The sequence below is a fragment of the Xyrauchen texanus genome, chromosome 17 (assembly GCF_025860055.1).
Source record: "Xyrauchen texanus isolate HMW12.3.18 chromosome 17, RBS_HiC_50CHRs, whole genome shotgun sequence".
Lineage (NCBI taxonomy): Eukaryota > Metazoa > Chordata > Actinopteri > Cypriniformes > Catostomidae > Xyrauchen > Xyrauchen texanus.
The window spans coordinates 38,874,085-38,902,005 of record NC_068292.1 but is presented as its reverse complement, the minus strand read 5'-3'; positions in this window follow the sequence as shown (position 1 = coordinate 38,902,005).

Genomic DNA, 27,921 nt, shown 5'->3' with positions numbered 1-27,921 from the left:
GGATGGCTCGCACATCCCTAACGTGCGCTTCGAGAGTCTCAGAATAGATCAAGATGTCATCCATGTAAACTATGACATTTCGGTTAAGCAGGTCTCGGAATATCTTGTTGACAAAAGCCTGGAACACGGAGGGACTATTGGAAAATCCGAACGGCATAACCCGATATTCATAGTGGCCGGAAGTAGTAGAAAATGCTGTCTTCCACTCGTCACCCTTGCGTATGCGTATCAGGTTATAAGCATTCCGTAGATCCAGCTTGGTGAAGTACCGGGCTGTGCGAAGCATCTCCAAGGCAGCAGGAACTAACGGCAGCGGATATAGATATTTCACAGTCACCTCATTCAGGCCCCGAAGGTCTATGCACGGCCGGAGACCACCGTCCCTCTTCCTCACGAAAAAGAATCCAGCTGAAGCAGGGGATGTAGAGGTAGTAATGAAGCCCTTGGATAGTTGCTCGTCGATGTATGCTTGCATGGCCTCAGTCTCAGGCTGAGACAACGGGTAAACTCTCCCGCGTGGTGGTACAGCCCCAGGTAGGAGTTCAATGGCACAGTCGCCCGCTCGATGTGGTGGTAGTTGATCAGCCTCTCTCTCGCTGAATGCCCGGCTTAAATCATGATAAACTGCCGGTACCTTATGAAGATTCGACTCCGTAGATGAAACGAGGCATGCTTCAGGACCTTGGACAGTGGGTGCGCAGTTCGTCTGACAACGGGAAGACCACTGGGAAATCCTCCTCTCTGACCAGGAAATCTGGGGATTGTGATTCTCCAACCAGGGAAATCCTAGTATTACTGGATGAAGAGGTGAATTAATGGTAAACAGCTGTATAGTTTCGGTGTGCTGAGAGCCGATTTTAAGCGTGAGGGGTTGTGTGATGTACTGCACTCTCCCGGTCCCCAGGGGGCACCCATCAAGCGCTGCAGCTGCCATCCGGGGATCACAAGAGACGAGAGGAAGATGATGAGTTTTGGCAAAAGTAAGATCAACAAAACACCCTGCTGCTCCTGAGTCAATTAATGCTTCAGTTTTGACACAATCTCCATTAGAATTTAGCGAAATCTCCAAAATGAGTGAGTTTAGAGATGAAACAGGAGGACTCACCGCAATCGAATCTGTGGATGTGGGTCTCCCAGGAGGTCTCACTGGACAGGCAGCTCTCAGATGACCAGGTTGGGCGCAATACATGCACAGATTATGCCGCCTTCTCCTCTCACGCTCGGCCGTAGTGATATGGGTGAAGCCGATCTAAATAGGCTCGGGTTCTGTGCTTACTGGGGGATTAACAAAGTAGTTAGTCTTGTACGATGAGCGGCAAGCCCGGATGAGATGATCGAGACGAATGGCGAGCTCTATAATCTGGTTTAAAGTCTTTCCATCATCGCGGCAGGCTAGCTCTCCCTGAAGCTCTGAGATGAGACCCTTTCGGTATAAGAGCTTGAGAGGGTCCTCACCCCAGGGGAAAGGCGAGAGTGTAATCGGCCGCTGTGGAGCTTCCCTGGCGTAATGAAAGCATGGGCTCCCCCAGATCCTTTCCGCACGCTGGGTGATCGAACACTTCTCTGAAGTGAGTAACAAACATATCATAAGAGAGAGTAGAGAACTGACCTCCTGACCACATCGCCGTTGCCCACTCCAGCGCCTTTCCAGTGAGGAGCGAACACACAAAGGAGATACGGCTGTCGTCGGTGGCATGCTCCCGTGACTGGTTAAAATAGATCTCACACTGCATCAAAAAACCTTTACACGTGATGGGTGATCCAGTGAACTTTTCGGGGAATGACATTTTAGGATTGCTGGAAGGGGTACTCACAACAGGCTGTGAAGAAGCAGGTGCGGCGGGCGATGGAGCCTGATTGGCGGCCGTGATCGCTGGGGTGAGTGCTCGTACAGATTTCACTAGTTCCTCAGTGAGAGTAGTCAGTTTAACCAGCTGCTGACGATGTGTAACCAGCTCCGATGCTTGTGAAGAAACCTCGTGGGCTAGGCGGAACAAATCTGCTGGATCCTGTGGTGGAGAAGTGTTCTGTAGTGCAGAGGCAGAGGCGTTTGGATCCATTTGCAGTAGTTTATTAACACAAGCGATCAAACAGAGAGAAGCAGACATAAACAGAAACAGGCTCTGATGAAGGGACAATCCAGTACTCGTAATCAGACACAGGCAAGGGTCAGGGCAGGCAGCAAGGGTTCACAGAGTCGAGAGTCCAGGCAGAGATCTAAGGTCCAGATAGTAACAGGGATAAGGGAATAATGCTTGGTAATGTTAGCTGAGCAAAACAACACTTCACAAAGTGACAATGAACGGGGCAGTCCAGATATAGGGGAGATAATGATGAACAGGTGACGGTGATGAGGATAATCAGGTAAACCAGGCAGGGATGGAGATAGATAATGGCCAGAGGGAAAGATGGGAAGTGCAGTTCTAAAACTCCGGGGAGAGGGAGCGGATGAAACCAGCGGGAGGCGTAGCTGAGCGCTCCGTGACAAATATATTGGGCTGATAAATATTATAATTCATATAACTTAAATATGTTATATAATACTGAGGCAACAGAGATGTTAAGCATTAAGACAAGACAACATTTTGTTTTAAAAGTGAAAATATTGTTGGTTTTAATTCCATATTATTGAATAACCCTTTTATTGACGTACTTTCCTCTGCTCTAATTGTTTATTTAATTGTTTATTGAAGCATCTCATTTTGTTTGTTGCATCTCACTAGTCTTTTACTAGAACATTTTAATTGTTAAACGCTGTTTGAACCATTGAAAAACAAAATTGCATCTTGAGATACCTGCATTCTGTTGTGCTCGGTTCAGCTGTCATTGAGTGCTAATGCGTGTCAGAGGAAGACTGAGCTGCCTCCTCATTGGTTAGACGAGTAGTGTCATTTGCTCTGATGGTATGTGCTCTTTGCTATTTAATGTGTTAAATAAATTAAGCAATTAATGCAGTATTCACCCCCCCCCCACCCTCCTGGGCCTGTGAGATGGGAGAAAGCTCTCTCGAGTTGTTCCTGGCAGGCTACTCAGCCTTACTGGCTCTATATGTTTAGGAATAGGGTGGAGGTGGGGTTAGGGCACTTGCTGCCTGTATGGAACCTTTTTACAATGGGCGAAACTTCACTAATGTTTCCCCCTAATTTTGGCATGAATACATTTTTAGGAGGCACACGCTCGACATATTACTGCACATCCTAGCAAAGAAACTAAATGTGTGTAGAAGTGGATGTTTCGCTACATGCAATGCATGTTCCAGGCATTATAAACACGGCAGCGGATTTACTGCATGGAGAATGGAAACTTAAGCATAAACCAGGTGCTCGAGACATATGGGCAAGCTGTTGTATCTCTTTGCATCGCCTTCACCTGTAAATGGGCAACTACTGTTGTCTGCAGGGGTTGATCCAGGATGGCGGCGCGGTAGCACGCAGCGGCCACTCCGGATCCAAAATGGTGCTATTTTTGTTACTTAGCCCGATTTTTAAGGCACATGGACATCGTAGCAACTGGTGTTTGTGTTTACCATCGCCAAAAAGCAAGCTGCATGATGACCTGCTGGAGAAGCTATGCAACCTCGGCTTGCTGCGGAGACAAGGCCTCCAGTCCTTGGTGTCACCTGATGCTGGTGGCCGGGGGATAGGACATCGTAAGCGGTGTGCGAGGAAGCGGAAGTGAGGCAAGAGGGTGGGGGTCCATGCTAGGCTAAAAACAAACCCGGCTCTCCCATCTAGCCTGCTCTCAAATGTTTGCTCCCTGGACAATAAACTGGACTACATCTGACTCCAGCAGACTACGCAGCGTGAGTTTAGAGACTGCTGCATCTTAGTTTTCATGTAGACGTGGCTCAGCGACAGAGTTCCGGACGCCGCCATTCAGCTAGACGGGCTCGCCTCATTTCGTGCCGACAGAAATGCAGCTCTGTGCAGTATGACTCGTAGTGGTGGCTTGTGTGTTTACATCAACACGGAATGGTGAAAGAACTCTATGCTTGTCTCTAGCTACTGCTCATCGCTGATGGAGACCTTTTTATTTACCACGGGAATTCACCACTGTCATTATAACCGGAGTTTACATTCCCCCCAGCGCAAATGTTAAGGAAGCGCTCTGTGAACTGTATAGGGCTATTAGCGAACTGCCGAACGCTCACCCTGTCAAAGTGTACTGACTGACCCATGTTCAGGGAGGCTGCAACATATGGCGACTCTACCAACTTGGAGGAAAACACAGCATCAGTAATCAGCTACATCAGCAAGTGCATTGATAATATCACTTTCTCTAAGACCATCACCACACTCTCCAACCAGAAGCCGTGGATGACTGCGGAGGTGCATGCGCTGCTGAGGACCCGAGACTCTGCCTTCAGAGCAGGTGACAAGGTGGCCCTAAAAACAGCAAGGGCCAAACTGTCCCGGGCCATCAGAGAGGCAAAGCGCGCACATGCCCAGAGAATCCACAGTCACTTCCAAGACTGCGTCGACACGCGGCACATGTGGCAGGGCATCCAGGCCATCACCAACTACAGGACAACATCAGTTTCCTGTGACAATGAACCTCCCGACCAGATGCGCTGAATGACTTCTACACTCGGTTTGAGGCGCAGAATGATGTGGTGGCGAGGAAGACTACCCCTCCTCCCAACAACCAGGTGCTCTGTCATACCATGGCTGATGTGAGGAAAACTCTACATAGAGTCAACCCACGGAAGGCTGCTGGACCAGACAACATTCCTGGCAGATTGCTGAGAGGATGTGCAAACAAGCTGGCAGATGTTCTTACCGATATCTTCAACATCTCTCTGAGCAGCGCCATCGTTCCAACGTGCTTCAAGGCCACCACCATCGTCCCCATGCCTTCAGTGTCCTGCCTCAATGAATTCCATCCTGTCGCACTCACACCCATCATCATGAAGTGCTTCGAGAGGCACATTAAGCTGCCCCCCTCACTAGTCCCATTGCAGTTTGCATATCGTCCCAACCGTTGAAAGATGACACCATCGCCACCACCCTCCATCTGGCTCTCACCCACCTAGATAAAAAGGACTCATACTGTAAATTCGAATGCTGTTCATAGACTTCAGCTCAGCATTCAACACAATCATCCACAGCACCCGATTTGAAAGATGAACCTACTGGGCCTGGACACCTCACTCTGCAACTGGATCCTGGACTCCCTGACTGGGAGACCTCAGTCAGTCCGGATCAGGAACAGCATCTTCACCACCACCACACTGAGCACAGGGGCCCCCCAGGGCTGTATGCTCATTCCCCTAGTGTTCACTCTGCTGACTCACAACTGTACAGCATGCACAGCTCGAACCACATCATCAAGTTTGCTGATGACACGACCGTGGTGAGTCTCATCAGCAAGAACGATGAGTCAGCATACAGAGAGGAGGTGCAGCGGCTAACGAAACTGGTGTAGAGCCAACAACCTGTCTCTGAATGTGGACAAAACAAAAGAGATGGTTGTTGACTTTAGGAGAGCACTCACCGCTGAACATCGACGGCTCCTCTGTGGAGATCGTTAAGAGCACCAAATTCCTAGGTGTTTACCTGGCGGAGAACCTAACCTGGTCCCTCAACACCAGCTCTATTACCAAGAAAGCCCAGCAGTGTCTCTACTTTCTTCGAAGGCTGAAAAAAGCAAATCTCCCACACCCCATCCTCACTACATTCTATAGATGGACTATTGAGAGCATCCTGAGCAGCTGCATCACTGCCTGGTTTGGGACTTGCACCATTCTGGACCACAAAGCCCTGCAGAGGATAGATCATCGGGGTCTCTCTTCCCTCCATCAAAGACATTTACACAAAACGCTGCATCCGCAAAGCAACCAGCATTGTCGATGACACCACACACCCCTCACACAAACTCTTCACCCTGTTGCCATCTGGCAAGAGGTACTGAAGCATTTGGGCCCTCACAGCGAGACTGTGTAACAGCTTCTTCCCCCAAGCCATCAGACTCCTCAATACTCAGAGACTGGACTGACACACACACACACACACACACACACACACACACACCTGTAAACCATGTCCAACTTTTGCACATGTACAGAGTTGCACTTTAATTCATTGTAAATTATACCTTGCTGCTACCTCAATAACTGCTATGTCCATAGAACACTATTTCATAGTATGTTATGTTTACATTTGGCATTTTTAGAAAGTGTCATCTTTTTGTACTACAAATGTGTACTGGTTGGCACTGCACTTTCTCTTACTGTGCCTGTTGTCCTGTTCCTTTTAGTAATTTATTGTACTGTCCCGTACCTTTTTGCACACGTTTGCAGGTGCACTTTATGTAGAAATGTATTTAGTCTGTGTAGTCTCATGATTTATGTAGCACCATGGTCCTGGAGGAACGTTGTCTCATTTTGCTGTGTACTCTCCTAACTGTATATGGTTGAACGACAATAAAAAACACTTGACTTGACTTGAGGGGTGCATTAATGCATGGGCTGATACAGGCTGAAGCCCAGGGGTCTACGACTCCCATTGGGCCCAGCGGGAGGAGCGCATTTCAGGTACCTCTGTGTCCACTGAGCCCATGGGCCCAGAGGTACCTTAAAGCACCCCTGGTTGTCTGAACCAGTGTCAAAAGCAGAGCTGCAAAAGAGAGTGTGTGTGTATGATAGAGAGAAGGACCTGACAATTCAGCAAGCCGCGGCAGGTATACTTGTAGAGACTGAACGGCAGCAAGAAAAAAATTATAGTTTTGAGATTTTAAACTTCAGCAAATTAAATATCAGTATTCAATATGTTGTATATCTGTAGCCATAGTGTCTAATAATGCAATGTCAATGTACACTTATGTTTATCTTGCCAATAAAATTCTATATGAACTGAATCTGCCCATTTGAGCCTATTAAGTCCACTGTAAAATGCCATGTATACATAAACACGAATCAAAGATTAATATCTGTAAAATTGTGTCTAATTAACTGTATCCACACACACACACACACACACACACACACATACAAAAATGTAACATTTGAACAATTAAAATGATATAAAAATAATTCAAATAAATAATGTCCAAGTTCTTTGGAACAAAGTATAAAGTAAATTTATTATGATCATATTTTAAATATTTGTTGTACTGTATCATGTAATGTATCGTGATTAATTACAGAAAATATTGCAAATAATTAGTTTTTAAAAAATGTATCAATTCCCAGCACTTATATTTTGATATATCTGTAATTTAGAAAGTGTAATTTTTGAGGGCAACAGATGTAGGCTGTTTTTTATTTTGGTTTGATTGCTTAGTCTGAACCCGAGTTCAATTACTTACCCCACCATTCTCTTTTCTCGTGATACTTTTGGGTCTGAAGCACATAATGTTTGTGTTATCAATGTGAGAACAACCTGTAATGTTGGTCAATGAAGATAGGTAGCGACTCAGGGGAGAAGATGCCAGGTTTTTACTATGATTGTTTTCATACCATACAAACAGATTTGAGTGCACACCACTAGTGTGAAAGTGGCCTTAAATTTTGAACCGATCAGTAAACATTTGACCGTGATACAAAATAAATGGAAGCAATTCCACAGCAAAGATTGATCTGGCAAAGGCTACTCCTACAGCATCTTTACACTGCTAAGCTATGGCAGGTCTGTCATGACAATCAATGTGCACCTTGTTTTCTGTCATTGGCCCCTAATGCCAAAATGCATAATGAGGATTGCGGTGGTGCCCATTCTACAGTGTGTAACTGCATGAGCAATGTGTCTGCGTTTTGGCCAAGCTTTTGATTGGCACAGTTCAGTCTTGTGTGGTGATGCCATGTGTCCTCGTGTTGGGTGTGCCAAAGGGGCTCTGTTGCCCACTCCCACAGAATACCTTGAGCTCTTATTGGTTCTTTTCAGCCTCACAGAATGGATTCCTAGAGCTCCTCACCTCTTGTCTACTCCCTTTTTTCATCTTTATTTCCTCAATTTTTTTTAGCCTCAAAACAGTGCAACAGTCACTCTTTCTCTTTCCCAGGCTGTCTCAATGACAGCTCTTACTCTCTCTGCTTCCAAAACACTGCAAATGACCACAGAATGAGTGACTAAGAGCCATTAAAAGAATATTTCAGCCAAAAATGAAAATTTGCTGATAATTTACTCACCCTCAGGTCATCCAAGATGTATTTGAGTTTCTTTCTTCATCAAAACAGAAGTTAAAATTTTTAGGATTTCATTTCAGGCCTCTTCCTTCAAACAATACAAGTGAATATACTAAATTTTTGACGGTCCAAAATGCATCAAAATAATCCACACAACTCCAGTAGACAAATAGATTTCTTCTTAACCCGAACGATTTTAGAAACAAAACAATACTTATATACTTTTAACTACAAATGTTTGCTTCCGCACACCTCTGTTACACACACTCATGAGAGGGATGACGTAAACTCATTGGTAAGGTCACTCGTCACGTGGAGGAGGAAGCAGGAAGCGCTTCTTTGTTTACATGAAGGAGCGCTGCACAAAAGTTTAATTGCCCCTGATAATTTTAGACCATTGAAAAAAAACAAAGGGTCGCTCTCTGAATTCATCGGCTGTGTGAAAACTTGGTCATTGTCACACCCCCCTGGGCTCTGCAGCTCCCTTAGTGCTCCGTTCCTCATCACTCGATTTCGCCGGGGCAAGCTGTGCTGTAACGCCTCAGTCTGTTTATTTACTGCCAAGAACTGCTGGGCAAAGTCCTCGACATGTCGCCAAAAAGGCCAATCTGGGAGATGGGTGCATTCAGGAAGCGTGCCTTGTCAGCCTCCCTCATCTCGACCAGATTCAGCCATAGGTGCCGTTCCTGGACCACCAGGGTGGACATCGTCTGCCATGACAGGTTCCTGCAACACATCGGGATCAGAACTACCCTTGTGCAGTTCTTTCAGTGCCTTTGCCTGGTGGACTTGCAGGAGGGCCATAGCATGCAGGATGGAGGTGGCCTGTCCAGCGGCACTGAAGGCTTCCGCCGCCAGAGACGATGTAGTCCTACAGGCTTTGGACAGGATTGCTGGGCAACTCCACCAGGTGGTGGCGTTTTGTGGGCACAAGTGCACCGCAACCGCCTTAACCACCTGAGGAATCATGGCATATCCCTTGGCCTCCCCACCGTCGAGGGTAGTGACAGCGGACGAGCTGAGGGGTCTGGTTCGGACAGAAAAAGATGTCCCCCATGACTTCATCAGCTTGTTGTGCACCTCCGGGAAGAAAGGGACCGGGGGAGGCATGGTTGTGTGTGGTGGTCTGAACCCAGGAACCAATCACCAAGCCGTGAGTGCTCAGGGGCGGGTGGAGGGTTCCGCTCCAACCTGACACTCTCAGCGGCCCGAGCAAGCATGGCAGTCAGTTCCGCTTCGGCCTCAGACTGGGCAGGCACACTTGAGGGTGCTACCCCAGTTGAGTCCTTGGCATCCGACATCATCAAGGTGCTCTTCGATGCAGCAATCGAAAGCTCATCCATCTTGCAAGCTCCGAAAGAGACATAAGGCTGGCATTGAGGTGACCTGCCTGTCTCATCCCAGAACTGGACCAGAACGACAATGCTCAGAAAAACAGTGCTCAGTTGCACTCACACAAACACTAAACACCATCAGGTTAACACATGTGAAATTCAAATAATGCAGTTAACATTAACTAAATTATATTAAACATAAAACAGAACACCCCAATGTACGTATCTGATTTTAAAAATAAGAAGAAACATAACTATTCCCATAAAATATAATGAAATATGATGGGTCATGCAGGGAATTGTGGGCATGCCCAATTATTGTTTTTCACTGTAATTTTTACAATAATTTACTGTAAAAAACTTCTGTATTGTCTATTCTCTACAGGCAAAACAGAGTAATCTGAGAATCTGCATAATGAACTTTCGGTGTCAAATTTCCCATAGCAGATTTCCCATGGAGTTCAAGTTTGATGAAATTTGACAGACAAATTTGTGGTGTTGACCAACAGGAAGTTGCTTGGTTTGGTGGGTACCTCTGTTTGGGCAGTGCTTTCTACACAGCTACACTGAATAGACAAGAATAGAATTTAAGCACCAAGATTCTTTTTAACGTCATTCTCCCAGATTATGAAATGCAGCTTTAAAAAAAAAAGCTGCTTGGCAATTCCTTTTTTGCTGGTTTCACATGTGCTCAACATCCGCCCATGCCATCTTTGACAGTGGAATGCCCTCTTTTTCAGACCTGAAAAAGTATCCGGCCGGAACTTCAAAATTGGCTAAAAATGTCCAAGATTTGGCTTTATATTCATTTTGATTTGCTCTCTAAAGTTAGGACTATCATACATCATACATGCGCATCAGTTTTCACGTGTTTAGGTGTACTTATGTGATTATTCTGGCTGAGAGCAGCAGAGCACCCACTCTTCAAAGTACTTTTTAAGCCATTTTTTTACACACTCTTTCTTGCTCGCCCGTGCACTATACAGTATGTGTGTGCGGAAAAGCTAGCCATTGTGCTCTGCCGCTCTAAAGGCGGGTGCCCACTGTACGATTTATAATAGTCCTTTACGATTGTTGCTTGTCAGACTGTATGATATGAATGTATTGATATCGCCATGGCACACTGTGCGACATTATGTCAGACTGCACGATATGCATCGTAGTCCACTTTGGTCCCAATCGTTCCGATCAGTGAATGTGACTCACGTTACGGGAATGTTGTGGAACAGAAGCAAATTTTCCCATCATGGAGGAGCATTTTTTTCTCCCTGAATGTCAGGACATCAGCATTTCCATTGCTCCAATACCACTTCATCACGAGCATAGGCTAACATTTATAAGAAAGATGGATAAATTGTTAAATCTTTCTATTTTAGTTTATTTATTTATTAATACATAAAATTGGAGTGGTGTGAATCTTAACTAAAGAAGTTTACAGATGTTTAAAGTAAATGTATTAAAAGTAAAATAGTAATTATAATAACGTTGTAAAGAAAATGCATGAAGAAAAAAAAAGAAAATGCAATCATTTATTTATTTTCATTTTGTAGCCTAAGCTCTGTATTTAAGCTTTCATATTGCTGAAGTGTTACACTTTTCTCCAAGCATTCTCTGCTTATTTATTTATTATAACTTTTTTATAAAAAAAAAATGAAAAGAAAAAAAAACATTGAGAGAGTTTGTTTAGAGTGATAACTGGTCACAAATGTTGCTTTGGTGGTGCGGACACGGAGAAGGTTTTTTCCAAGTTAATTGGGGTGCGAGAGAGGAGCAGAATATCACATCTGGTCATCGTAATAGCAGTCACACTATACGACTAAGATGCTAAATTTCAGACACTGCCGGAACTTCGCCGGAGGCTGAAGATCATCGCAAAGGCTATTAATTGGCCGTCTGTGAACATGTCTCACTGATCGTTGTAAGATTGCTGATTTTGCCTTACGATGGCAGAAATCCTTTAGGATTCCCAAAATTTGTCTCAGAATGCAGAATTGTGGCCAAAATCATCAGTGTGCACCCACCTTAAGCCAGGAAAATCAATATCGTTAGTATGTTCCCTAACTGTGCTAATTATTAAATAGAATACCCGTTTTATCAAACTTACCCTTACAGTGCATCTTTATTTTCAACAAAAATTTTTGACTACCTGTATATTGAGACAAATACACTACATACCAGGTGCATTTTAACTAATATTTCGGATATTCTGATAAAAATAGACCATGATGGAAATTTCACAACTCGATCCGTCAGATAATTGTTGCACAACCTATGAATGTGACATGGAAAGCTTGCATTTGCGTGAGGTGCTGTAAATTATTTTGGGGAAATATCACTCATAAAATGTCCCTTGATGGATATCATGATAAATGCCTACAAAATTCCACCTGTGTCCCTAGACAGCACTATACTCTGTAAACAGTTATGCACACAGCCAGAACTTTTCTAGCATTGTAGCATTTTTCTAACATTAGATTTGCTGATGTGTCTTTTGAGGGTGGGGTTTTGTATAGAGTGCGTTTAAGCAAAATGGCAAAAAAGTTAGCAAAACAGCTAAAATAGCTTGCAGCACCTATTTGTCAGTACAGTGATTAAAATAACCTTTTCACTTATAATTCATTTGAATTAATCAAGACAAAATTGTCTTTTGATGTTTTGCAGTGTAAAGGAAATTCCATGTTCAAGATGACAAAGACATACGAAGACAACCAAAGTTTTTATGGAATTCTCCAAAACAAGGTCCAACAATAGCCAAGGCTTAATGCAATAATGTGAAATGAGGTAAACATGTTACCAGAGTGATGTTTTGGTGGTGCACAAAAGTACATTGGTAGAGCCATATTTCCTTTTGAAAGTGTGTTACATTAACAGTTTCTGACAAAGAATGTAATGTGTAGCATTATGTAGTGTAGCATTATCTGTTGACATTGACAAAGACTCTAAAACGGCTTTTTTTTTTACTGTTTACTGTGCACAAAAATTGGTCTTTGACCTTGAAATTTCACACAAATAAAAAAAATTGTGTTTGGGGTTTGGAAATTGCATATGAAGGAGGAAGGAGTGGGGTTGGGTGGAGTCATGCTGATTAAATGATTGGAACCATTGATTCACTGAAGCGTTATTCCTCAATCCTGCAGATAACATTGTCTCTGCGCTCTTTATTGCTCTTCTTGAACTTCTTTTAAACTTCCCTCCCACACTCTCTCTTCATTACACTCTGTCCTCTTCCTCTTCCGTCCACTTTCATTATGAGACTTATCTCATTCACACTTCCGCTGTCACTCCCGTCATTGTGTGGCACGGATTTTCTTCTTGAATCTGTCACATTAGATTGTGGCAATATAACTACATATATATTTTATACAACAGTTAGTTCTGGTCCTCTAATCTGATTGGACAAGTGGCATTCCAAGAGTGCTTATATTTAGTTTAACCAAATGGGGTCGCTGCGTTGCTTTGTTTCACTCTTCTGGTCTGTGTCCATAGTGTTGCAGTGTTCTCGTTCACTGTCATTGACTCACAAGTACATTTGTAAAGTGTGTGACTGCTTATGGGGCTCCTTACATGCAGTTCTGATGTAAAATGTCCACTGTGTGGTGCTAAAAGTGAGTTACATTTTCTCCCAAACAGAGAAAAAAAATGACACTTCAATGACACTTTCCATTCAAGTGTCGACTTGCATGTTCTGCTGGATTCATACTTCACACTACCTTACAATTTTATCGCACTTGAACAAACTTGAAATGTAGTTGGTTATTGTGACAGGGTTGAGGGCGGGGCCAGGTCATGATTCTACACACCCGGCCTCTTATCAGGCTAATCAAGCCTCTGAGAGGGATAAGGGCTGACTGCGGACAGTGGTGCGACAGAGAGAGAGCGTTTACGGGCAGCTTCCCCGTGTGTGCCTTTTATTTAATTAAATGTTGTTTATATCGTCAAGCAGGTTCTCGCCTCCTCCTTTCCCTTGTTCCCTTTACACTGGTGCCGATATCCGGGAAGGAGGAGGGATGCGCCGTAGTTCTCGACGCTACCATCAACCCCAAAGGAGCAGACGCGGCCATCCGCCGGAAGACGGAGGAGCACGGCCGCCTGGAAGCGGAGGAATGGCCACTGACCGCGAGGGGAGGAGGGGCTACCAACCAATCGCCTGGAGCAGTTACCGCTGCCAGGGGCGGGGGAGACCACTAACGTCCACCAAAAACATGGCGGGGCATTCCGTCTGCAAGGGGCCGGAGGACTGCCTCCGATCCACCCGGGGAGGCATGGCTGTCGTCCACTAGAGGGTGGAGGAGGGGCCAAGGACCAGACTACGGAATATCGGAGAACCGGCGAGTAAGTGTTTTATTTTATTTTTCTCTCTCCCACTGCCGCTCTGCGTTGGCCTTTTCCCTCTCTTTTAAATGTTACAGTTTTTTTTTTTATTATTAGTACTCCCCCTGTCCCCTCCCAGATTCAGGAAGGCGGGATGACCTGCCGGCAGACGGAGCATAAGGCACGCCCTCCCCCCAGGGAAAAAGGGGTGCAGATGTACGTAATGCCGGCCTGAGAGAATGAGGGAGAAAAGTGACAGGGTGGAGGCGGGGCCGGGTCGTCATTCTACACACCCGGTCACTTATCAGGCTAATCAAGCCTCTGAGAGGGATAAGGGCCGACTGCGGACAGTGGAGAGCGTTTACGGGCAGCTGCACCTTGTCTGCTTGTATGTGTCTTTTTATTTAATTAAATGTTGTTTATATCATCAAGCCGGTTCTCGCCTCCACCTTTCCCTTGTTCCCTTTACAGTTATGTAATGCAAATGTACGATGTATCACCTTATACTGTAAGTCATGTGCTATAGTAGGCCTAAAAGTGTTTAGATGTCATAATATAGAAACAAAGTGTTTATGAATTGCTAATCAGTGATTTTACTCAATATTTGTGTTAATGGGATAGTTTATTTAGAGTAAAAAAATTAATTAAATTTGATTTGTTTCTCACCCACACCTATTATATCATTTCTCGAGATATGGGTTTATCCCCTAGAGCATTTTTAGTTACTTCTATCTTTCCTTTATATGATTTTTGGAGCAACAAATGTCTGATCTCCATTCACTTGCATTGTATGGACCTGCAGAGCTGAGATATTCTTCTAAACATCTTTGGTTTCTTTCTGCTGAAGACATATACATATAGAATGGAATGAAGGTGAATAAATGATGAAAGTTTTAATTTTAGGGTGAACTTTCCCTTTAAATTGAATAAAAGAAATGCTTGTTTTAGCACCTCTAGTGTTCATTTCACAAGTAAACAGCAGCGATACGTATACAAGCCTCGTAAAATGTAGGTAAAGTTACCTGATTCTATGAGACCAGGCTAAAGAATGGTTTAACAAACCATTTACACACAAAGTTGTTCACTGCACGAATCTGAACAAGTCTTTTTGGTGAAACGATTCAAAAGATTTGAATGAACTGCATGAATCAAAATCCCTACTACTAAGTCAAATAAACTCTCACACACTAAAGCCTTTTTCATCTGATAATGTCCATCCTGTAGTCTCTGTTCATGATGTAATTTCATCATTCAGCACACAGGTTAAGAGTGGTAATAACATTTAACACATTCTTTTTTTAATGTGCACATTTTCGCACAAAGCACATCTCCCTGCTGTTTTAATAACTCATCTAAGACCTGCGATCTAATCGGCATGTACAGCAAGTAATTAAAGTTGAAATTAATTACTGTCTGTGCTGATATTCTAATCAAACAGCCTTGGAGTGTTTTCTAGCAGAAAGTTGATATTTTGTCATCCTCGTTTTATCTTGGACAGTGATTGTCAGTACTTACAGATTATTCATTTTGTAAGGAAAAGCTTAAGAAAATGGCTGATAAAGTGCAAAATTTCACATTTTCTTTTGTCCTAGCTTTCGATGTGACCTCTCGACACTTCTCATCCCTCGCTACCCTCCACCATCCCTCCCTGCTTCTTTTAAAATTCCTTTATCATGACAGTATTTGGAGAGATAGGGCAAAGGCCTCGTGACTACTTTTGATGGAAATTAGACAATCGTTCATTAGCGAGTTAGATAAAGTCTCTCCTCTACTCCCGCCCGGCTGACAGTCGTCTACTTGCAGCTCCTCGGGGAGCTCATTTCCCACCGCAAGCCTGCCGTGGTGCACACGTCGCAGTGGTGGAAGTGACTCCGGCTCGCTAGGGTCTCATATGAGTGTGTCTCCACAGACAATGCCGCTGGAAATGTCAGGAAGAGCCATGTCGAGTCCCTTACTCTAACAAGCTGAAGGGTTCTCCCCGCGGGGCCTGCTGTGTATGAAGATCCACTCTATTTCTCATTCTAGTCTCTAGTCAAGCTCATCAGGGAGCACGCGTGTTACCTCCAGAAGATTTTGTTTCTACCGTTGGGAGCTCTCCCATTCATTTAAATAGAAGTGGCCCACCTCTGCTAAATAGTCTCTGCTTAAATGTAAAAATGATGTGTGTTATTGTTTCAATGTAAAATAAATGTTTCATATCCCAGTTCAATTTGCAGAGAACTGTAAGTCAGCTTATTTGAAGGTTGATTCCCCGAAAAGCATCAACACCAGGGCTGGACTGGGAAGAGAAATCAGCCTGGGATTTTACATGGCAACTGGCCCAAAGGTTGTTGAGCGGGGGGTGGTTTGTTCGCTGTCCCTATCTGCATATCGTGCCTTTTTCTGGTCCATTCTGCATAACGCGGTGGCTCGTTTTTGCTTATCATGGCCCATTCGGCACATATCGCGGCCTACACACTGTCCCGCTCAGTTCACCTGCTGGCCAGTCCACCCTTGATCGGCCCCAAAGTGCGTCGGCCCACTGGGAAAATGCCCGGTATGTCAGATTGCCAGTCCAGCCCTGATCAACACTATGGCTCTGTGGCGATATCAAAACAATGTTCATTCAATCATTCAGGATCCTGGGCACTGCCATCTCACAGGAACAGAAGTGGGAGACCCACATTGACTCTATTGTGAAAAAGGCCCACCAGAGGTTGTACTTCCTGCGCCAGATGAGGAAGTTCAACCAGCCACAGGTGCTGCTAATACAGTTCTACTCAGCAGTCATTGAGTCTGTCCTCTGCACTTCAATAACTGTCCGGTTTGGTGCAGCAATGAAATCGGACATCAGAAGACTACAAAGAACAGTTTGGATTGCTGAGGACACTATTGGTTTCCCACTGCCCTCCCTTCAAGAACTGTACACTTCCAGAGTGAGGAAAACGGCTGGAAAAATCACTCTGGACCCAACTCACCCAGCTTTTTGGGGTGACATCATCAGCACTCAGACGCTTCACTCTATGTATCCCTCCGCGTGTTTGTGCCATTCTAAACTAAAGTGTAAGAGCAGTGCATAAACTGCTATTGAATTTAACAGAAATACAAGATGCACATCAAAAAAGTCATGTGACTGAATAATGCATTCATAACTGCACGAACATGCAGACCAATCATCACATCCAAATTGTTGCCTTGGTTATTCTGAAAAAGGCCTTTATCACGGTCTGCATGTCGTCACATCCAGCTCTGAATAGTAACCTAACAAAACATCCGCCCGTTAATCTGTCTATGGACAATCGTAGATAAATTATTAGCCAACTTTGATACACTTGGCAGTAAACATCAGATGTTTAATTGATTCTTTGGATTAACACAGCACTTTACCATATGTGTCATTTACCACTTTCGTGTGTAATGATATCTGAGCACAAAGTTTTCCCAGTTCTTGGGAAACATTGGAAACAGTTGTGCGTGCTGGTCAGCTTACTCTCAGAGGATTATTGTGCACAAAGTCCGAAGAGACAGCGTTTATGTGTTGTAATGAAGTTTATTTCACTATTGTAAATATAACACAGTTGTAGATAATGGGACATTTTCATCTTCATGTTTTATTTACATAGCATTCGGTCGCGACTCGTGAGTGGACGCTTCCCCAATCGTCGAACTTAAACTACGAGCATATAACTCCATGTATACAATGATTAAACCAGTTATTTTCTGTAATCGGACTCTGGGATGGAAATTTTTCTTTATTTAACATTTTTTAAATGGATCTTATGTCATATATGAAGATTACAGTAAGTAAGTAAATGAAAGCAATGTGATCATTATCATTGCAAATACTCTAGTCTAATATAATCTTTACTCTGAATATACTTTTTTTTTTGTGATTTACTGTATACCCCTGTCTTGTTCTAATGCTTTTTAATTTGTAAATGTACTCTTGTTTGTAAAAAAAATAAAAAAACAAATTATACTCTGCGATGTGTTCCCTTCTCTCATCCATTCTGTTAAAAATAATACATTTTAATACAATTACATTTATTCATTTGGCAGATGCTTTTATCCAAACCGACTTACAAAAGAGGAATAACACATAATATGTGATTCATCTTAAGGAGACAGTGGTACGAAAAGTGCTGCATTTCAAAGTTTCACTAGCATCATAATAGTAGTGTCCAAGACAGATTAGAGTGCAACAAGGATATATATAATTTAATAAAAAAACAAAAAACATTTATGAGTGAATGGTTAAGTGCTCATGGAAAAGATGTGTTTTTAGCCATATTTTGGAACGAGGCTTTATCCACACATTGTTTTTGCAGTATTCTGATTTTTCGCATAAATTATTTTCGCAAATTGGATGGAAACATAGCTATGGTTATACAGTATATCTAAAATATTTTCTTCTATAAATAGCTTCAATGTAGTTAAGAAGCTACTTTTTGTTGTAATAGCTTTTTGTATAACTACCTTTTTAAAAGAGCAGCTTGACTGTAGTACCTTAAGTTGTGAGTGGCTTGTAGCTTGGAAAGCTTCAGTTTCAAAGTAGCTTCCCCAACACTGCATTTGCTAAACCAATATCCTGAATTTGGAGCAGGACTACCGGTTTGTCAAACCAATGGCTGACGGGGGAAATTCTTGGGGAAGCTGTTAAATAGTCATTATCTTTGAAATTATTTTGGTGCTCTACTGGTACAGAAATGACACACTTCACCTTTGATTGTTATGTGTCAGTTTTTTTTTTTTTTTTAAGTATTAACATTTTCTCAAATGTTTCTCCTAAAATTCCTTTGGAAAAATTAAATGGACACAAATGACTCAATTGTTAACCTACAAAAAGAGTGTAGAGCTATAAAACTAATTTTGATGGTTTTAATTTGGATTTGAGAATTTTGGCCATTGCTTGGTTGGTTTGCAGTCAGCTCAGGGGTTTTGCATTTGAATCAGCTTGCATAAAATAAAACCATCTAATTTTCAGTTAGGTTTACTGATGTACTGCTGGCTAAATTTGCAAGCAAGACGTGTTGATTAATGCTTAATCAAATGTTCTCAAATCATGTACTATATTATGTATTAATTTTCCTAATGACAAAAAGAGGCAACTTTTTAATTATTAGCCAAAACCCAAGCTGAACGCAAACAGCTTTTGTGACGGGCAAATAGAAGTTAGAGTCTCACTCTGTAAAGTTTGGAAGTTTCTGACAAACAGCTTCTTTCCTTCATATCTTTCGATGTCTGCAAGGCAAAACCATTATGTGCCGAAGATCAACAGTCTGAGATACCGGCAGAAAGACAAGGAGACAAGCGTCTAGAATCTGGCCTGTACATCAGAGCCAGTTGAACACATATAATCACAGGCAACTCCAAGCAAAGCAGACATGCCCTTTCTGTCTCACTCCCTCGCTTTTTTCTCTTTTAGCCCTTTAGATATGTAGAACAGATCAGAGGCTTCCATTCAGGCCTGCAAATGTTTTCCTGCATTAAAACAGGTCTGACAAAAGTTTTCAGAGCTTTCTGATGGCATTCAGCATTTGCCACAGTGAAAATAACAGACTGGTTGCTCACTTTGTGACCCACTGGAGTGATTTAATAGACTGGAATAGTCCCCCTCCACTTTTTCAGTCTTTAAGTATTTTTCTGAAACATTTTCTCCATTGTGATTTCAAAACATTCTTCAATAAAGAATTCTAAGTTATGAACTGATCAAACAATCTCTGAGATAAATCACATTAAAACGTTTTTAAGCCAAATATTAGGAAAACATGTTTCCGTTTCATGGTTACAGCGACTTCTCTGATTAGCATATCTTACGTCAAGGTTTTTGGGTAGTGTATTTTTCACTTGGGTTAGGCTATTAAATAAGAAAAGATTTTTTACATTGAAAACACACTCGCTGTGTCCGAATATCCATACTTCTCTACTGTCATCATCACCATTTGGCAGCAAGCACGGGTTCGCAGGCGCACCATATTTTTTTCCACTTGTATCTTGTCGGTCGTAGGCAGTGTCTAATGATTTATCAACCGCCCGATGTACTTGCCATATGCTAGGTCTTCTCTTGCCATGGCTTTGCGCTGGCTTGTAGAGCACGTACTGATAGGCGAGTTCGGTTGATGGATTAATAATACTGTGGCTGACATACCTCAATTGCCGCTGCTGTACGGTGTTGGGTAGGGGCTCGATTTTCAATTTGGTGTAGATCTCAGTGTTCGATATGTTGTCTGAGTGTCTTATTCCAAGCATAATTCTGTAATAGCTTATGGTGTAGATATTCAGACTTGTTTGGTGATGATCCAGTCCTCGTAGCCATTTAGCAGAATTGAGAGACAAGCTGCCTGGAATATGTCGCGTTTCAGGTAGATTGAGATTGTGCGTGAGTGAAAAAAAGTCCTTCATTTTCCAGAAGGTGGCCCATGCTCGGCCCTTTTGTAATCTAATGTCAGAATTGCTCAAAGTACCATTGATTCTAGATACTTGAAATTGTTGACCCAGGCAATTTGTTCTCCATCTAGGTCAAGATACTCATGCTGGTCTATCGGTTTGTTCAGGCTAACATGTTGGTGTAGGCTTCAGTCTTCTTGATATTGATTATGAGTCTGACTTCTCTTGCCAGTTTCGACATGAGATTAAGTGCTACCTGGGCCCTTTCGAGAATGCCTTCTTGTAAGAGAGCTATGTCATCGGCAAAATCAAGGTTGAAAATAGACATGGCTGGATTCCTGGACGATTGTCTGGGTTTGATGATAGATGCCGCAGATGCCGTTCATCTTGTGCCATCCTTCAGCTCTTGAGAATGTAGTCCATCACAATGATAAATAGGAAGAGGGCAAGCACGTCACATTGTTGAACGGCAGTTGTTACGTCAAATTCCTCTGATTTCTTACCTTCAGCTAAGGCGCCGCTCCTCGAATTGTTGTAGAAGGTTTGTCTTGCTTTTAAAATCTTGCTAGGAATTCCATATAGTCGTAGTATCCCAAACATAACAGACCTCTTGATTGAGTCAAATGCTTTCTTGAAATCGTTTGCCGTTTGCCCCTTCGATTAGGTGTCATAATATGTGGACTTGATCTATGCAGTTGGGTCCTCTTCGAAAACTGGCTTGGTTCACTCTTAGATCCTTGTCGATCCTTGTTCCCTAATCCTATTTAAGAGGACTTTGTTGTACACTTTGACTGCCATAGATGTGATACTGTCTCACCTGTATAGTCTGCCAAAAACAGTATACCAATAAAGAGAAAATCTAATCCTCAGTATTCATGAAGCAGTAAGCCAGAAATACCCAGATGACCTACTATTTAAGGCAAGATTCTGAAGTGCGTATTGACTGGACAATTTATAGTCACATAACTCCTCGGGAGCTAAGGCGATGTCACATTTAAAACGTTGGATATAAAAGAATGTTGATGATCTGTGAGTCGGCGGTTGTTGTTCTTATGTCATGTATTCAGGACACAGATCATTGTCAACATGCCCTGATGAAGTATAACAGAGATGTATTGATACTACTCTTATGTATACCTAAAGACTGTACAGTTTTGCCACCCAATAAGTGCATCCTTCATCAAATACAGTACATATTGTGACAGTACATGCTTTCGGACGTAGGGACAGACTTGTGGCTTCTGTAGAAGCATATACCATCGCTTACAAATCTCAGAGCTTATGGTATGCCTGCCTTGAAAGATTTCTACGTTGTTGTTAAAAATCAAGAAACAAGAAAATCGTGAGAATATATGATTATTATTATTATTATTATTATTTACTTTTAGAGCCCTATTGTTGCACTCTTTGGATGACTTAACATGCAACACAAAAGGAGATGTTGGGCAGTATTTAGCCTTTGTCACCATTCACTCATTATATGGAAATACATTTTTTGGAACAACATGAAAGTGTGAGTAAATGTCAGAATTTTCATTTTTGTGAGCACTATCCCTTTAAGTCTCCATTGAAAACAACAATAAGCCCATTCGTTTTCCCTATTTTATTGTTTCTTAATTTTTAATAATAAATTAACCCTTAACGTTCACTAATCCTTTAACAGATGGTGGGAAAATATATTTAAAGCTAGTCGTGTATTTTATAATATTATTGTTTTAGACATCTAATAATTTCTTGATTTTGCTCTCCATAGGTTTGATGTTGAGAACATCACTTGCTCTTTACAGGTGGGTAGGAGGTGAGGGGTGGCTCCAATTGCACCAGCAGGGAAAGTTCCCCCCTTGCAGTGCCTGAACCTCGACTGAGTCGGGTTGCAGCCTCCCATTTGTTAAATGCTACATGAGGTGACTGGAGCTTCTCCGCCAGTTACAGAGAGGACAGATGGAGAGGCCACGAAATGTTCTGGAGAGCGATGGTAATTAGGAGCCAGTAGCAGAGCCGGTGGCTTCCGGAGGGACCAGGCCACAGTAGAAGCGCTCGAGTCGCTTGGGGTGTTGTTTGCCCTATGGCTGCTCAGCATGCTGTTGTTCTGTGTGGTGTTGGGACTGGCATTGCTGCACATTTATTCGTCTTTACATCAATGAAGCATGTGTGCGCATAGTGTGACATTGAGTTTGTGTCATGCAAAGCTCTGTCATAATTTATTCTCCCTCATGTCGTTCCAAACCTGTATGAGTTTCTTCATTAAGAGGAATGCAAATGGAGATGTTTTAGTCAATATACCTTTCTGCACTGGCAGATGATAGTGTCTCAGTTTAAAGCTTCAAAAAGGTCCCAAAAGTATAATAAAAATAGTCCATGCAACTTGTGAGTCATATTCCAAGTTTTAATGAGACATATGATAGTTATTGGTGAGAAACAAGCTTTCAATAGAAATTTAAAGGCAAAAAAAAAGATTTTGTCATTGTTTTATTACGCAAGAACCGGGATTTGGCATCAGTGTTGTCAAATGAGATTTCAGAGCTTCTGCATTATTTCATAAAAAGTTACAACTTTTATTTGTATGCAAAACTAATTTCACAGACTTAAAAGTTTGTTCGTCCCAAACCCATTTCACTTTCTTCCTGGAGCACAAAATGTAATTATAATGTGAGCCTCAGTCACCATTCACTTTCATTGTTTGGATAAAATATTCATTGAAAGTGAATGGTGACTGAGACTATAACAATCTGCCTAACATCTCCTTTTGTTTTCCTTGAAAGAAGTCATATGTGTCTGAACAACACGAGGGTCCCTGAATATTTTTTTATTTTTAAATCCCTTTTTAAAAATCTGTGATAAACACAAGCTAAGTATCTTGTTATTGTACAATAAAGCTGCATATTCCTAATGGCCCTTTTCAAGTGGACATGTTCAACATCTGAAATGCTTCACATCTTTAGGTGATTAATTACTTTGTCAGCCATCAGTCTCACAGCCTCATCAAAATGAGTGGTGAAGGAGAAAGAGAGAGAGAGAGAGAGCATAGCTTTCAGGATGCTGAAATGAAGAGCTGCAATCCCCACAGGGGCTCTTATTAATGAGGGTGTAGAGAAAGTTAACAACTCGCATTAAGCACTAATGCATTCTGTAATTAATTAAGCGATTATTTATAAATATCCAACACATCATGTACACGTTCAGTCAAACTTAACAATAACATATTAACAATTGCTGTTCCAGGCATAACATATTTAAATGTCACCGATACTCCAACGGCTAGAAAAACATACTCCTAAACTCTATTAGCAGCATTAGGTGATGTCTGGGGCAGCGCGAATTCCCATGCAATTCAGTCCAAGTTGTAATTACACATTAATTTCACATTTAATGTGTGAACATAGTCATGGTGAAATTTTAATTAGTTATTAAAATACATAGTTCAAAGTCAAAACTGAGCAATTTTGGTCTATTAAGTGTAATAATTTTGTAGTTTTTTTAAGACAGATTTGAACCTTTTTAAAAGCAGGTACTTAGACCTGGATAATGCATTTTAAGGTGCACTCCATCTTAATTAGCTAATTCATATGGCAATTGTTCCTCAATAAAACGTTTTATACGTGAATAATTAATAGTGCTTTTTAAAAAATGTATTTAAATTTTTTAATGTGTTGCAAAATATTGCAACTTTTTCCCATTCCTGAAGCAGATCGGAAACATTAGGTTGAATTTTCTTTAAGTAAAATCATTCAGGTGATTACAGAAATTTTAAACACTGCCCCCAGTGTCCAAATCGGTAAGTGTTGATCGCGTGTGATCACGTGTGAGCTCCATTTTTTGCTTAATGTCCATGGAGGGGCGCCAAAAGTGAGTTTTGAAGCCAGTTGTTTTCAGCTCTAAAGGCTGTAATACAATTTATAAACTGTACCCCCCCAAGCCAAACCACAAACATAAACCTAACCATCAGTGTGGCAAAAATGTAATGTTAGTGGGGAAAATGCAACCTCCAAATCACGCTCATCACTGATTCTGCAAACACGATTATTTGCTTAGTTTCAACGCTGGATCCAAACCTTGGTCTCCCACACTGCTGATGCATTATGCTTTTTGTAGCCCCACAAGGGAATTGAAACACACTGGAGCCGTTAAAAATATCTGATATGCCCTTGTCAGTGAATCAGCATAATGTGGCCGATCCTAAGATCCAAGACTACTGTTATAACGGCCAGCACAACCTTAAAAAATTATAAATAAATAAGTGCATCTTTAAGTAACCCATTTATAAGACCACGGAATTTGTGTTTTTAGCGAACTGAAATGGTGCTGCCACAGTGCATGTGGGCATCATGTGCCATCTTCAAGTCAGACAGAACTGCCAGTGTAAATGCAAGAACACACACACACACACACACACACACACAGCTGCTGCCATGGAGCATTTACTCACCCTTATGATATCCCAGATGTGTATGACGTTCTTTCATCTGCTGGACTCAAATGAAGATTTTTAGAAGAATTTCTCAGCTCTTTTGGTCCATACAATGCAAATTAATGGGTGCCAATGTTTGAAGCACCAAAAATCACATAAGTCAGCATAAAAGTAATTCATACGACTGCAGTGGTCAAATCAATATCTTCAGAAGCGATATGATAGATGTGGGTGAAAAACAGATCGCTTTCACAGTCTTCTTCTTGTGTTTTTGGTGATTCAAATTCAAAAAAAGGACTTAAATATTAATCTGTTTCTCACCTACACCTATCATATCACTTCTGAAAATATCGATTACTTTTATGGTGTCTTTATGTGCTTTTTGGAGCATAAAAATGTTGGCACCCATAAGTTTTATGAACCTACAGACCTGAAATATTCTTCTAAAAATCTTAATTTATGTTCTGCAGAAGAAAGAAAGTCATATGCATCTGGGATGGCATGAGGGTGGGTAAATGTTGAGAGGATTTTCATTTTTGGTGAACTATCCCATTAAGAAGAGTCTCGGAGTTACGTTAGCAAAGTACAAATGAAGAAGATATCAAACGGAGCCCACATAAAATATTCTGGGGTTTTAGGGGGAAATTGTTTACTAAAAACATCCTTGTTAATTTTAGATAAGGGCAAACTCTGTATTATGCCATTCCAGTTTTAGGCCAACGTGATGACTGAGAAGGATAACTTGATAAAGACTTTGTGTGCATCGTGTTTGAACATATAATGTCTTTGAAAATATTCCACTGGGTTAAATTCAAAAGAATCACTTAATGCTCATCCAAGCATGCTGTTTATCCTTAGTTTATTTATTTAAGAAATACAGGAATACACCTCTCACATAGCTATTTGTTAGTATTCACACATACTGTAGACAAAGAAACATACACGTAACCGGTCCTGTTCGACCCACAGCGATCGGGATTCGAACCGGTGTCTCCAGCATGGGAGGCGGGCTACAGCCTCTAGCGTCAGTCACTAGTGCGCTTCTTGAGGCCAGGGGAGTGAGGTTTACATACTGCAAAGCTACCTAGCAGCTGGCTCCCATTACATACACATAGCTAAATATTAATTGGCATGCATAGTCAGAATGTTGACAAGAAACAGAAAACAACCGTCAAGATGTCAACAATTCTGAAACTCAAAAATAAAAGCAACCTTGTTAATAGAATGCTTTGTACAAAATGCCTAACGAGCGTCTCTCCAAGTCGGTTTCACCATGTCTGAAATCAATCAGAATGTTTATGTCTTTGGAACCAGACAATCTGTCTAGCACAACACGGTGTGTTGCAGAGGAGAATTGCATGGAACTGCACCTCCTTTCTCCTAGAGCCCTGCAGGCTACTTACTCCTCAGTCTGCTGAACGTGTGTGTGTCTGTGTGTGTGTGTGTGTGTGTGTGCGTGTGCGTGTGCGTGTGCGTGCGTGCTGAACAAAGGCATAGATTGTTCACATCAGTGTAATTGGTCATGGATGGTTCTTCACCTGCTGGAAGAAAACCAACCAAAAAACTCTGAAGAAAAGAAATGGGCAAAAGTATATGAAAAGTATCACTCAGTTTGACTTGATTGATCATGTCATTTGGGAGGAAATAGATATTAAATTACTATTATTTTATATTATAATATAACACGTATCTTTATATTGTGGCTATGCTTTTCAAATATAGCATGTATTTTAATGTTTATGGACTGGCCCCATTCACTTCCATTGTAAGAGCCTTACTGTAACTGCAAATTGTCCACAAAATCCCCGCAATCTCAGATACACCTTTCCATGCAGTATTTTTCTTAAAAATGTCCTTGTACGTGGGAAGAGACATATCATAGAGCACTGGGAAATTTCTAACAGCAAGAATTAGCCTTTCATCCATCTTTCCGTTACTGCAGGAGCTGAGAGCGAGAGAGAGAGATGGATCACGTGAGCTCTCCCGTCTTCTCTCCTATTGGCTGTCGCTTCCGTAAGTCTCTCTTCATTTGAATAAAGTTGAACTTGTCTCAACTTTGTCGCGTCGCTGGACACGCCCACATCTAGTCGCCAAGTCGCTGTGCTCTCATTGAAAATGAATGGGATGGAGTCACTGTTGCGCGCGATGTCGCTGGCAGTGTGTACGCACCTTAAAGATTAAAAAATCTATATATATTTTTATTGAATATTGATGAAGCAACATGATTTGTGTGAAAATAAATAATATGATGTTTGAAAAAAAAAGGTGGTGAGGGAGCCTTTTACCCCATGTGAGAGCAAGATGATTTTTAGAGTTACAAATTAAGATGATGCTTACTCAAAATAACTACTTCAGAACAAGTCAACCATTTCCTGGTAAAATTCAAACAAATTTGCCATTTTATTACATCTCAAATATTCTATAAACAAACGAATCCCTATTATGATTGGATGAGTCAATGTGAGCCCACTTTGAAAATGTTTCAAAACAAATCTATTAACCCCTCTCAAGAAAAACAATGTGTTTAATATAGGGGCCTTTAGACCCTGCAACTATCCTTCACTTATTGGACAGTTATTGCATTTTTTAATTTTTATTTAATGGCCTTAAACAAAGCTGTAAATGATAAATAAGTATTTTGTCTAAAAAGAAATGTGTTAATTTTTGGCAAATCATTAGTTACATAAATTTGCAACATTTTAAATAAATTATAAAAAAAAATAGATCAAATTGCCTCAAAATAAACCTATATACCTATAAATATACCTATATATATATATATATATTTCAGCAGGGGAAGGTACTTTTGTCCTTTATCATTTCTTAAACTCATCCTCGTTTGATTATGATATATGTTTCCTTTTACTCTTACAATACAGAGAGGTGATGAAGAGCAGGTGGCCTCGTTTATGGAGAGCACTTCCTCAGTAGTAGCCGCCATTGGTGAAAGGTGCCATGCTTATCCTGGCAGACTACTCAGGCATACAGGCTCCATATGGTTAGTATTAGGGCGGGGTTAGGACACCTGCTGCCTCCCAGGAACAAACTGAGGCACCTTTTTACAACGGGCCAGAAGTGGAACCTTCACTGTATCCTCTTCCTGACCGTGACTGTCGAGCAGTAGAGGGCGATTGCACTCCCCTCCCGCTCCGCCTGTCCGCCTGTGGGACCTGCTCCGTGGGCTTTTCATCAGCTGCCATTTTCACCAGCATGCAGTAATTTCATGGCTCATTGCAAGCGCTGAAAACCTTTGAAACTGCAAATGTTAACTTTTGCCTGGCCCCGAGCCATTTAGAAAGCGATTAATTCGGCAAACAGACGTGAGCCACTTTCTCCTCCCAAGTTTTCGCATAATTTTACGACCCTTTCTATCAGGATTT